Below are 11,077 nucleotides of genomic sequence, written 5' to 3'. Positions count from 1 at the left end.
ATTGAAACCTGACTCTGAACATGAAAGGCACGTCAAGGATGTATGAGACTGCTTAAACCGATGGGAGGCTCACGCGGGAACGTCACCAGCAGGATTTCTTTCAGCAAGCACTGCCAAGGGACTAAGGGTCACCCTTCAGACCACGCTTGATCTAATGAAGTACCTTCGTGAGAAACTTGGCTTTAAGAAGCTGATGACGCGCCGGCTGAGGCAAGACTGCCTAGAGAAATTGTTTGGTATCATTAGACGATATTCTGGTGGCAACGACCATCCCTCTTCTACCCAATTCTTGCTCGTTGTGAACTGTTTGAGTTTTTACGAATTGGTCAAAACGCCCAGGAGTGGCAACTGTGAAGAGGGCGATCTGACCTTTCTCCTCAGTGGTTAGGATGCAAGCCATATCGGGAAGGTAGAAGCTTTTCTCTTGATAAAGAAGTCCGCAATGCTTCCATATCATGAGTACCTTGAAAAGATGAGCGATCCGCAGCTAGTCTTCTACATGGCAGGACATGTTGTACACGAAACAATCCTGAGGACTGCGTGCAAGGAATGCTTTGACGAGCTCCTTGTTTTCGCCGACGAAGCCAAAGAATAGCTGGCGATGTTCATCAAGTTCTGCGGGGCCTCATATACCCTTCTGAGAAGCTCTTCTCATATGTAAACACCCTTGAAACTACTTTTTTCGGTGTGGTTCAGTTACAACGAGCTGCACAGTGACTTCGTGGAAAAGCTTGTCTTCTGCCTGCAAAAAAAAAATGACGCCATGCTAGGCTGTGCACAGCATGGCCCCAAATTCACCAACCAGGTTACAAAATTTATTTTGGTCACCCGTTTGCACATTTCTACACGAAGGCACTCAACAAAGAGAGCGCGTTTTCCTGTGAAAAGAAGCACCTGAAGCTCAGGCGCGTCACTTAGCAGAGGCTGGCAACGTTCTGTTTGAACTGCTTGTAAACTATTTAAACAAAATGTTTTTTGTTGTTGTTGTTCTCGTGAAAAAAGAGCACTAGCTCTGGCGTGTCGCGTATCAAAATATCGTCGATGACTGAGAATGGTTTGCTTTCTACAGATTGTAAGCAATTCTTCAAAATATGAGTTGTTTGTGCAAGCAATGTGTTGAAAATAAAATGTTTGCTTCCGAGTTACCACTGGGAATTTTCTTGCTTTGCGTTCGACAACCAGGTAAAACAAGCTGCATTCTACTATCGATGTGCGCTCAATCGGATTGTTACGTTGGCGCCCTGGGATTCGTAAGGAGCTATGCTACTATATAGCAATTTGTAGCGATGAACGAGCGAGCATATACGTAGTGTGAAGCTCTCTTATTTGTTATTGCATTCCTGACCGCGCGTGGATGATCGCATTCCGCGCAGGGCCCCTGCACTGCGGCTGCTAGCCGCCGTCGCTGCCGACGTGTATGCGTGTGGCAGCGCCCCCTGGGAGTTTCCTTCCAAAGCGCCACGCGCGAGCTGGCGCGTTCATCACACTTCCCTATTCTAGCCACTGTAGTCGTGGTGCGTTGCAACATTTTCACAAGTTTCAAAAACTGCGACGCCACCTCCGCGGCTGCAGCATGGCACCCGTAGTGCTGCGCTACGGTTTTAGAAAAGTGGCCGGGATCGACGAATATTTCCGTGCTAGTGCGCTTGAGAAGGGCCGAAAGTTTTGCGCTGCGAAGTACGCTTACGACGTCGAGGAGACCCTGGAACGCTTTAATGGCGATTCACAAGTGGCGGCAAAATGCCACTCGCAAGTGCGTCAAGCTACGTACGACGTCAACATTCAGGTAAGCGCGCATATTCGTTAAGCTTTTTCTTATTTCACCATGACCGCGAAGATTGGTGTCTTGCGTAGTTTGACCAGCGTTTACGGACTTCATATCCTTATTAATTTTAAGTTTTATGCGGCGTAGCGAAGCCTCACAAACTAAACAATTTCGAGCGCTGCTTATCTCGTGTATGCCTAGCGCAAATTTCGCTACGTCCGTGCGCGGTAAGAATCACGTTTTCAGTTGTTTGACTAAAAAATCATATCTTTGCGTCGGCAGCTGTCATCGCAGCGGCGAATACTGGGTGCGCAGTGCACGTGCAAGGCCGGCCTTGGTGGCGCTTGCAAACATGTAGCTGCCGTCGTCCTGTTTGTCAACGAGGCCGACGCGCCGTCTTCGACTGATCGCCCTCAAGGGTGGGGTCGGCCGTCCTCTAAGCCGGACACTTCTCGAAGGGAGTCCATCGAAGAGCTTTTTGGAGGTACACTGTACACTTTGTCTTGCAAAGATGTGGCGTGGAGAACTACTGGTTCTCGGTACAGCGGAAATTGAAAGCCTTTTGGAAACACAATTTCATTTTCGTATTTATATGCCTGTTTGACAAGTCGACATTAACGTGGTCAAAGTGGTGTCTAGCTGGTTTTGGGCATGCTGATGTTAAGCATACGTGGAAGGAAGCTATGCGCATGTGGAAGCTTGTGTATGTGTGTGGGTATGCAGGAAGGGGGCGGGGGTCAGCAGCACTAAGCTGCTGGTCCTGTCGCTTGCGTAGGGACGCCCCTGCATTGACGATGCAACAGTGCCATATCTAATTAGCATGCATTTTCTGAGCATGGAGTCGGTATGTGTGTATGCCTAGCACAAGTTTGGCTATGTCTGTACTCAATCACAATCATGTTTTATATTGTTGCACTAAATACTGATCATACTTTTGCATCTGCAGCTGTCGTCACTGCAATTTCTTTGCTTTTAGTTTATTAAACATGTAGTTCACAGCTGTTATCTCTTGCAGAGTACAAGCCCCTGTATATTGGTGGCAAGTGCCCAAAAGAAGAACCACCATCCTATGTTCTGCACCATTTCCCCGACATAAGCTGTGTAATGAATTCAGCTTTGATAAGTGAGGAGCAAGGGCGAAATGAACAAGACGTGCAAGACGTCTTAGAAGACCTTATTTCAAAGGCAGCACTCCATGCTGACGTATTATCTGTAGAAGAGGTGTTGATCTGGGAATGTAGTCTACCTCACTATACAGCAGGACAGTGTGCCTCACTCACTGCAATTGAGCAGCAATTTATTGCCACAAAAGTGGCATGTACAGGCTCCCAGGCAACCGTGACAGCTGCTGAAACTATAATGCAGGGAAAATGCCCCCGGTTTGTAACAAAGCACTGCACATTTCTGAAATTTCGCATGTTTTCCTTTTCTTACCTTTTCTGCTGCATGAGAACATGTAGTACACTATACTCTTTCTTGGTGCATGCATGGGTGCACGCTTTCAGAATGTGCTCTACGTTTTATTACTGGCCATGAAATTTAACTGATCCTTTTTGTGTTGCAGTTGGCACAAAGAAAGGTCGGTAAGGATATCCAGCTCCATTGCACACCGCATCCTGACTAGGCAAAAGGCCTTCGAGTCCCTGGCTGAGCAGCTGCAGAACTCCAAAACACCACTTGTTCCGGCGCTGATGTATGGTAGGCACCCAATTTTTTTTTATAAATGACTTGATGGACTTAATACATGTAATAGAAATTAATAAATTTTGGTCTAAAGCAGCAGCCCTGAGCCAGTGACGGCACTAAGCACTGTAATCCACTGTAATATACCACTTCACATCACTTAGGAACACCTCAATCATGCAACTGAACAAATGTTTACATATGCACTGCTAAAGATTGGTCTTTGCTTGAATACTACTGCAACGTGGATCAAGTTATCAGTGACAGTAAAATTTGTAGCTCTGTGTTTCGTTAAGTGCATGAGTGAGGAACAGTTCCTCTAGAAATGCACATTCTAACAAGGGAACATACAGCAAGGATTATGACAGCCGTAGATTCTTGTGCAGGCATTTGAACTTGAATGCCATATGCCTACATACACCCTGTGAGCCTGTAAGCATCTAGGCAACCAACATATTGGTGTCTGTTGTATTCACACAGGAAGACGTAGGCTTCAAGAAATTGTTTTATTTTCCGTGCTGCATACTGGCAGCATGAAAGCAACAATTGATGATAGTGCAGTACACAAACAACAATATATATACACCAAGATACAGTCATACATGGAACATCATGGTGACATTCATTAGCCAGGTCATTGTCCTGAATACCAGCTAAGGAGGCATGCAATGTCACATTTTTCTGCTGGTGGGGCCGATTTGCCAGTGCACCACTAGGCATGTGCCTGCTGTAGTGAATTAAAAGAAATGTTCATTACTCGGTGTGCTAAGGAAAAGAAGCATCTAGAGGTTGAAGTGGCAGCAATGCTTGGGTTGGGGCTTGGATGTCCGTGTTAGCATGCCATCGTTTTACTGACAGAAAAATAAAGTCTTGAGAAGCAGATATGGCCCTTTGGGCATGCGCAATACACAGTTTTTGCTAATTATTTTTCTTGTATATCTGACGCTGGCTTTGCATGTAGTGTTTGATTACCATGTTCGCAAGAGTGATTATGGCTGGCCTTGTGCGTGCACTGTACTCCACTGGGTTTTCATCAAATTTTGAGTTGTAAGCCAATGCTTGTGTATCATGTAGTATTCCTTCAGTCCTGTCTGTATAATTGTATTTCACCTGGAATGAAAAGTATCTGTGGTGTACTGGTAGGGCACTTGTTTCAGAGTTTTGCTAGTGTGTAGATGTGCTTAGTAGACGACAAAAGAAAGAATGAGATGCGCACAGCTGGTGTGTTACGCGTGTCTCGTCATCTCTTCTGTAATGTCTGGTAAGCACATGAACATGCACGATTGCAATTCTCAACTCGCCCAACTAGCTGTGTTGACCTGCTTGGCAGTCATGAGGTTCTTTGTTCGAGCCAACGAAAATTCATGAACCTTTTCTTCCTTTTCACTTCTGACACTTCCAAGTTTGATGTTACCAGGGGCCATGATGTAAAAGGGATACACTCATAACTGCTTAGCACACTAAAAATGTTCAACACTGCTACTGACAAGTGATTTATGGAAGGATTTCAGAGCAAAATCCATGATATCATTAATGAGCATGAGGCTCTCTAAGTATTTCTACATTGAACTCGTGCGATGGAAGCTTGTGCACATAGCATCTGCATTTTTTTCTACTTTTCTGAAGGTACTGCTATGGAACCAACAGCAAGGGCAACATTCGAGAAAAAAATTGGTGCCAAAGTGACCCAGGTTTGTAACTACGTTCATCATCATCGTCACCAGCCTGCTTTATGTCCACAGCAGGCCGAAAGCCTCTCCCTGCGATCTCCAATTACCTCTGTCCCGCACCAACAGATTCCAACTAGCACTCGCAAATTTCCAAATTTCGTCGCACCACCTAGTCTTCTGCCATCCTCTACTGCGCTTCCCTTCTCTTGGGACCTATTCTGTCACCCTAATGGTCCAACGGTTATCTAATCTGCGCATTACATGACCTGCCCAGCACCATTTTTTTCTCTTAATGTCTATTAGAATATTGTCTATACCTATTTCCACTCTGATCTAAACCAATCTCTTTCTGTCTCTTAAAGTTATGCCTAGCATTCTTCATTGCATCGCTCTTTGCGCGGTGCTTAACTTGTTCTCAAGCTTCTTTGTCGGTCTCCATGTCTCTGCCCCATATGTCAGCACCGGTAAAATGTGCTGATTGTATACTTTTCTTTTCAGTGATAACAGTAAGCTCCCAGTCAGGAGCTCATGATGTCTGCTGTATGCGATCCAACCCATTTTTATTCTGTGAATTTCCTTCTCATGGTTAGGGTTCCCTGTGATTAGTTGACCTAGGTAAACATACTCCTTCACAGACTGTAGAGGCTGACTGGCGAACCTGAACTCTTGTTCCCTTGCTCGGCTGTGTATCTACAATTGCTCGTAGGTATAGCGGGGCGTGGTACTTGCGCAGATGACGGATGTTTGCACGCATGTGCGAGTAAGAGCGGTTGCAAGAGAGGAAATGTGGGGACTTGCTCGTTCAAAATGCGACTCTGCCTAGGCACTACGGAGGAGTTTCTTAGCACGTGTTCTATGTTTGTCCCTAGGCATGCCGGCAGAAGTTGCGGGGTGTGGTAGTGCTGAACTTAGCGTCGCAAATTGGTGGCTGGACGCAATTACATTTATTCAATCATCTTTTGTACTAATTGAAACAACGTGCCGTTATTTCACATTATTGGCTGCACCTCCAGGACACCAAAGCGGCAACGAGGACATCAAAGCTGGAACCCAGACTGGTCTGTGGGTTGGGGCTCGCCGAGTTATCCATGGGCCACCCTGCTTCCAGCTTTGATCCCCCCGCTACCCCTTGGGTGCCCTGGAGACCTGCGCCGCCTGCTTTATTGTAACCTCAGGTGCTCTTCTGAGGCCTCCGTTTGCCAGTAACATGCGCCCTCCTGGAGCAGTGCTTGTAAAAAATGCAATCTATCGTCCTGACGAACAAACACCATGACTTATACAACACCAGTCAGAACCTTTCCCCTTCAGACACAGCGATCACCAAATGGGGCGTCCGTGTCCACTGCCTCACCGTGCCAGCAGCCAGCGGCGGAGCATAAACAAACTGGACCGCACTTCTTAATGCCGGCATGCCTAGGGGACAAACGCCTACAACACAGGCTAAGAAACCTCCTCCGTAGTGCCTAGGCAGACTCACATATTCAAGGAGCAAAGGCCCCCAGATTTTCTCTCGCACCTGCTCATACTCGTGCCTGCGCAGAAACGTCCAGCACCACTGCAACTACTAGCACGAGCAACTACTAACGCTGTCCAGCTATTCATCATTATCTTTGTCTTCTATGTATTAACCTTAAACCCCAGTCACACACTCTCTTTTACGGTCCTTCCAGTTTTCTGGGACCCTTGCAGTCGATAGACACTTCATATTGAGAGCCGCCATTTTTCCAAGCATTATGTCTCCTCCATCTTTGATTAAATAGATTGTTATTTCATCTTCTCCTGCCGCTTTTCCCCATTTCATGCCTTGCAAGGCCCTTCTGACCTCATCTCTAGATATAGGAGGAGTTTCTGTATACTGTTCAGTATTGTTTCGAATAGAGTACTCCTGGGTCTTCTGGGTACTGTACAGGTCAGTATAGAATTCTTACGCTGCTTTTATTATACCTTCGAGATTGCTGATGATATTACCCTGCTTATCTTTCAGTGCATACATCTTGGTCTGTGCTATGCCAAGTTTCTTTCTCACCGATTTCAGGCTGCGTCCATTTTTTACGGCTTCTTCAGTCTTTCTCACGTTATAATTTCAAATATCACTTATTTTCGTTTTGTTGATCAGTTTTGACAGTTCCATGAATTCTATCTGATCTCTTGAGTTGGACACTTTCATTCTTCGTCGTTTCTTTATTCGGTCCTTTGTTACTTGGGAGAACTTGCCTATTGGTTGCCTTGGTGCCTTGCCTCCCACTTCAATTCCTGCCTCTGACGCCAGCTTCGTTACGGTTTCATTCATTGCCTCTATGTCATCATCATCCTCTCTGTTCTAAGGCAGCATATTTGTTTGCGAGCACCAGCCTAAATTTGTCTGCTTTTACCCTTCCTGCCTCTAAGTTGACCTGTTTTTTCTTGAGCGATTGTACTCTTTTTCTGTTCAAACTGAGGTGAATCCTAGCCCTCACTAACCTATGATTATTGCACTTTACCCTACCTATCACATCTACCTTCTGCAGTATGCTGGGATCGGCAGAAAGTATGAAATCAATTTCATTTCTTGTTTCACCATTAGTGCTTTTCCAGGTCCACTTTCTGTTGCTACGTTTCCTGAAAAAGGTGTTCATCATTCTCAGCTTATTGCTTTCGGCGAAGTCTACCAGCATCTCTCCTCTAGCGTTTCTAGAATCGACGCCGTAGTTGCCAATTGCCTGCTCACCTGCCTGCTTTTCCCCCACTTTTGCATTGAAGTCACCCATTACTACTGTATACCGAGTCTGCACTTTTCTCATCGCTAATTCAACATCTTCATAAAACTGATCTACTTCCTCATCGTCGTGGCTGGATGCTGGAGTGTAGGCTTGTGCTGCCTTTAATCTATACCTCTACTGCTACTACTGCTGCCCTCTTCATTAAAACTTCTTTCTGGGTGAGTTGGTGCATACTTGACATAAAAATTGTAACAGCGCCAATGCATGCATCCGCTAAGTAACAAGCGCTTGTGTCTCGTCCATTGTGGATGCATGTGTTGGCACTGTTACAATTTTTATGTCAAGTGTGCTACCCTCTCGTTAATGCTGTAGAATTCGTCAGTGTTGCCCGCTATGTCCTTGTGGATTAGGAATCCTACCCCGTATTGCTTCTTATCAGGGAGACCTTTATAGCAGAGGACATGGCCGGTATTTAGAATGTATAAGCCTCAACAGTTCTTCTAATTTTGCTAAGGCCGATAATATCCCAAACAATGTCCGATAGTTCCTCAAAGAGTTTTGCTAAGCTAGCCTCACTCGACAGAGTTCGGCTGTTAAAGGTTGACAAGGTCAGTTTCCATTGGCGGCCTGTTCGGACCCAGAGATTCTTAGCACCCTCTGCTGCGTTACAGGTCTGACCGCCGCCTTGGTCAGGTGCTCCGCAGCTGTTGGGGACTGAGGGCTATTACTTGTAGATATCATCAGGGAGGTTGTGGCCGAATACTGCACCAGGGAGGCCAATTGCTGTTCTGGTGGTAACTACGTTGTCACATAATGCATTTTAATATTGTACAACTAACTAATCTATCAGTTTACTAATACAGACATCAAGTTGTTTTTTGTAGTGCTTTTATAGGAACTGCTAAGCGAGTTCATAATGGATAAGGGCAAGTTTGAATTTCATCCACAAGTGCACGTTACTCAGCACAGCTGAAAGAATATACACTGCAAGAGTGGGTCATTAGTAGAGCTTGGCAGCGTTGCCCTTGTCTCTCTATCCCCCTCTCCACTATGCATTACTGGAATAAAAGTAAAACCGATTATTTTTCCCCTGAGCACATTTATAGATCAGCGTAATGCATTTTCATCGAAGTGCTTGTACACTGAGGCTGGCTCACACATACTGAAACTGTCACAGCCACTGCTGCACACACGGTGATTGCTACTGATATTTGAAAGCATGACTGTTGGACAAAACATATCGAATATGGTGTTCGTGCATGTTGTACATATTATTTGCTAACTTTACAAAATATGCTTTGCAGGTTGGCGTTGTGATTCACCCCTGTCAGCCATGGCTTTGTGCAAGTCCCGATGGGCTTTTCCAAACAACCAGTGGTGTCGTTTTGCTTGAAATCAAGTGCCCCTACAGTCGTAAAGATGACATAATCATAGATCATGCTCTGTGCGAAAGCTACGTTAGCTATGTGACATATCATGATGGAATGCTTCAGTTGCCTCGCAGCCACCCATATTATTCACAGGTTCAGGTTGCCATGTATGTCACTAACACTACAGAATGTTTCTTTTTTGTTTATACAAGCAAGCAAGATATTACTATAGTTGTTGACAGAGATGAAGACTTTCTTGCTCGAAACATTCCTCGGTTGGAGGCGTTTTATTATTCATACTACATTAAGCAGCTCATGCGTTAGACCAGATTCCTGCTTGCAGGAAGTAAGTTTGCTCTTAAAGGTACATACAGCCGCTCAGCACATGAAATCAGATAACCCTGCTTATGGAATGATTCCCTATCATAGTGGCTAAAACAAGCCATGTTTTTATCATTAAATTTGGAAATTTAGTTTTTAATCTATCACTAAAAGTCACGAAAAATGACCTTTCGCGCACCACGTGGCACACACATGAAGCTGCATAAGAGCTCTGCCACGTGACCTTCTACTAGTGTACGCGGTTACTGGTCTTTTTATTAGTACTGAAATGCAGTATACTTTCTATTACACGTTTTTTCTGACTTACAGTGTGCAGATTTACAGATTACAGTGTGCAGAGTTGGCCCACTTGTGGCATAGTTGATGTCATATTGTATCTCATAGGGGGGACCACAGAACTTGGGTTACTTGCATGCAAATTCGCCTGTGTACAAAAGCATCCATGTGTACCATTATGCATGCCTTTTTTACCTTGTAATACTCACAGATTAAAGCGCCTGTGATTTTAAGGCAGGTAAAGCACAAATAAAAAACAGACAGCGGAAAGAATGAGAAAATACATTGTGATTGCCATACATGCCTTACCAAAACATGTTACTGTCTCGATCTTCCACTGTACCAGCTAGCTTGGATACAGACCCTAGGTCTGTGTAATATAAAGGCTGATTTGTAAATTATGCTGCACTTATTAACAGCTCAATTACCTACAGTATGTTAGTATCAAGGTTTCACCTCAGTGAGTGACAAAGTGTTTTTCGATTTCTGTGCCAATTTAAAATTATAATTGCTACTTAAAACATGTACAGCATCCTTGTTTCTATCAATATAAATCATGGTCTTTTCCTTTGCACCATTTCATGACACATTCTTTGCACTTGTTGGCCCTTTAAGGAAGTTGCTAGTGCGTTAAACACTGTTGAGCTACCTGATGGCAAAAGCTGGTTTTAGTCTGAAATCTTCCTCTGAAATTGCCTGGCTTTCAGGAACTTGCAAGTGAACAGCAATGCTTTATTACCACCAATTTCTTTGCTTATTGTCGCTTTATAACTGCAACATGAAAGACTGCATCAAAAAGATCCCGAACGTCTGCCATGGCTTTTGCATGTCCATTCTGTCACTGAAGTTGCAGTGATTCTTTCAGTTGTATCTGTAAGCTTGCACTGTATTTACTTATTGAGAGCCTCTGCTGTTGCACAGTTAAGGCTAGTTCACAGTTGCAGTGTTTAAGCCATTTTTGATGCCTGTAGTGAATGTAGCCTTGAGGCCCATCCATTCAAGGCATCTATATCAGACCAGAGGTCTGATCACCGTCGACCTGATCACGTCTCCTTTGATTTTAATTGATGTCTCCCATTTTTTTTGTGTGTGTGTATGGTGGTTGAGAGCCACACCATAGCTTCTTAGATATGTTTGCAAATTTGTTCAGCCTAGTGCTGTCCCCTTGCTTTACAATTCCTCATCCAAGTTTATAATTTCAGAGTCGCAGATAAAGCTGCTAGCTTTCCTGGTGACCTGGGCACTACTATGTTAGCTGGCTAAAATATCACT

General features: G+C 44.6%; 1 long non-coding RNA gene across 1 annotated transcript; it reads left to right on the top strand.

Moving 5' to 3' along the window:
• Window positions 1-1,738: 1,738 nt before the first annotated feature.
• LOC142563827 (uncharacterized) lies at window positions 1,739-9,605 on the top strand. Its single transcript, XR_012824429.1, has 5 exons — window positions 1,739-1,786; window positions 2,048-2,249; window positions 3,330-3,463; window positions 5,075-5,139; window positions 9,122-9,605. It is a non-coding gene; the product is annotated as an uncharacterized LOC142563827 (long non-coding RNA).
• The last annotated feature ends 1,472 nt before the right edge of the window (window positions 9,606-11,077 follow it).

This window comes from Dermacentor variabilis, chromosome 11 (genome assembly GCF_050947875.1).
Source record: "Dermacentor variabilis isolate Ectoservices chromosome 11, ASM5094787v1, whole genome shotgun sequence".
In the NCBI taxonomy this organism is placed as follows: Eukaryota; Metazoa; Arthropoda; class Arachnida; order Ixodida; family Ixodidae; genus Dermacentor; species Dermacentor variabilis.
The sequence above is the reverse complement of the archived record's forward strand: the minus strand, read 5'-3'. Positions and strand labels throughout refer to the sequence as shown.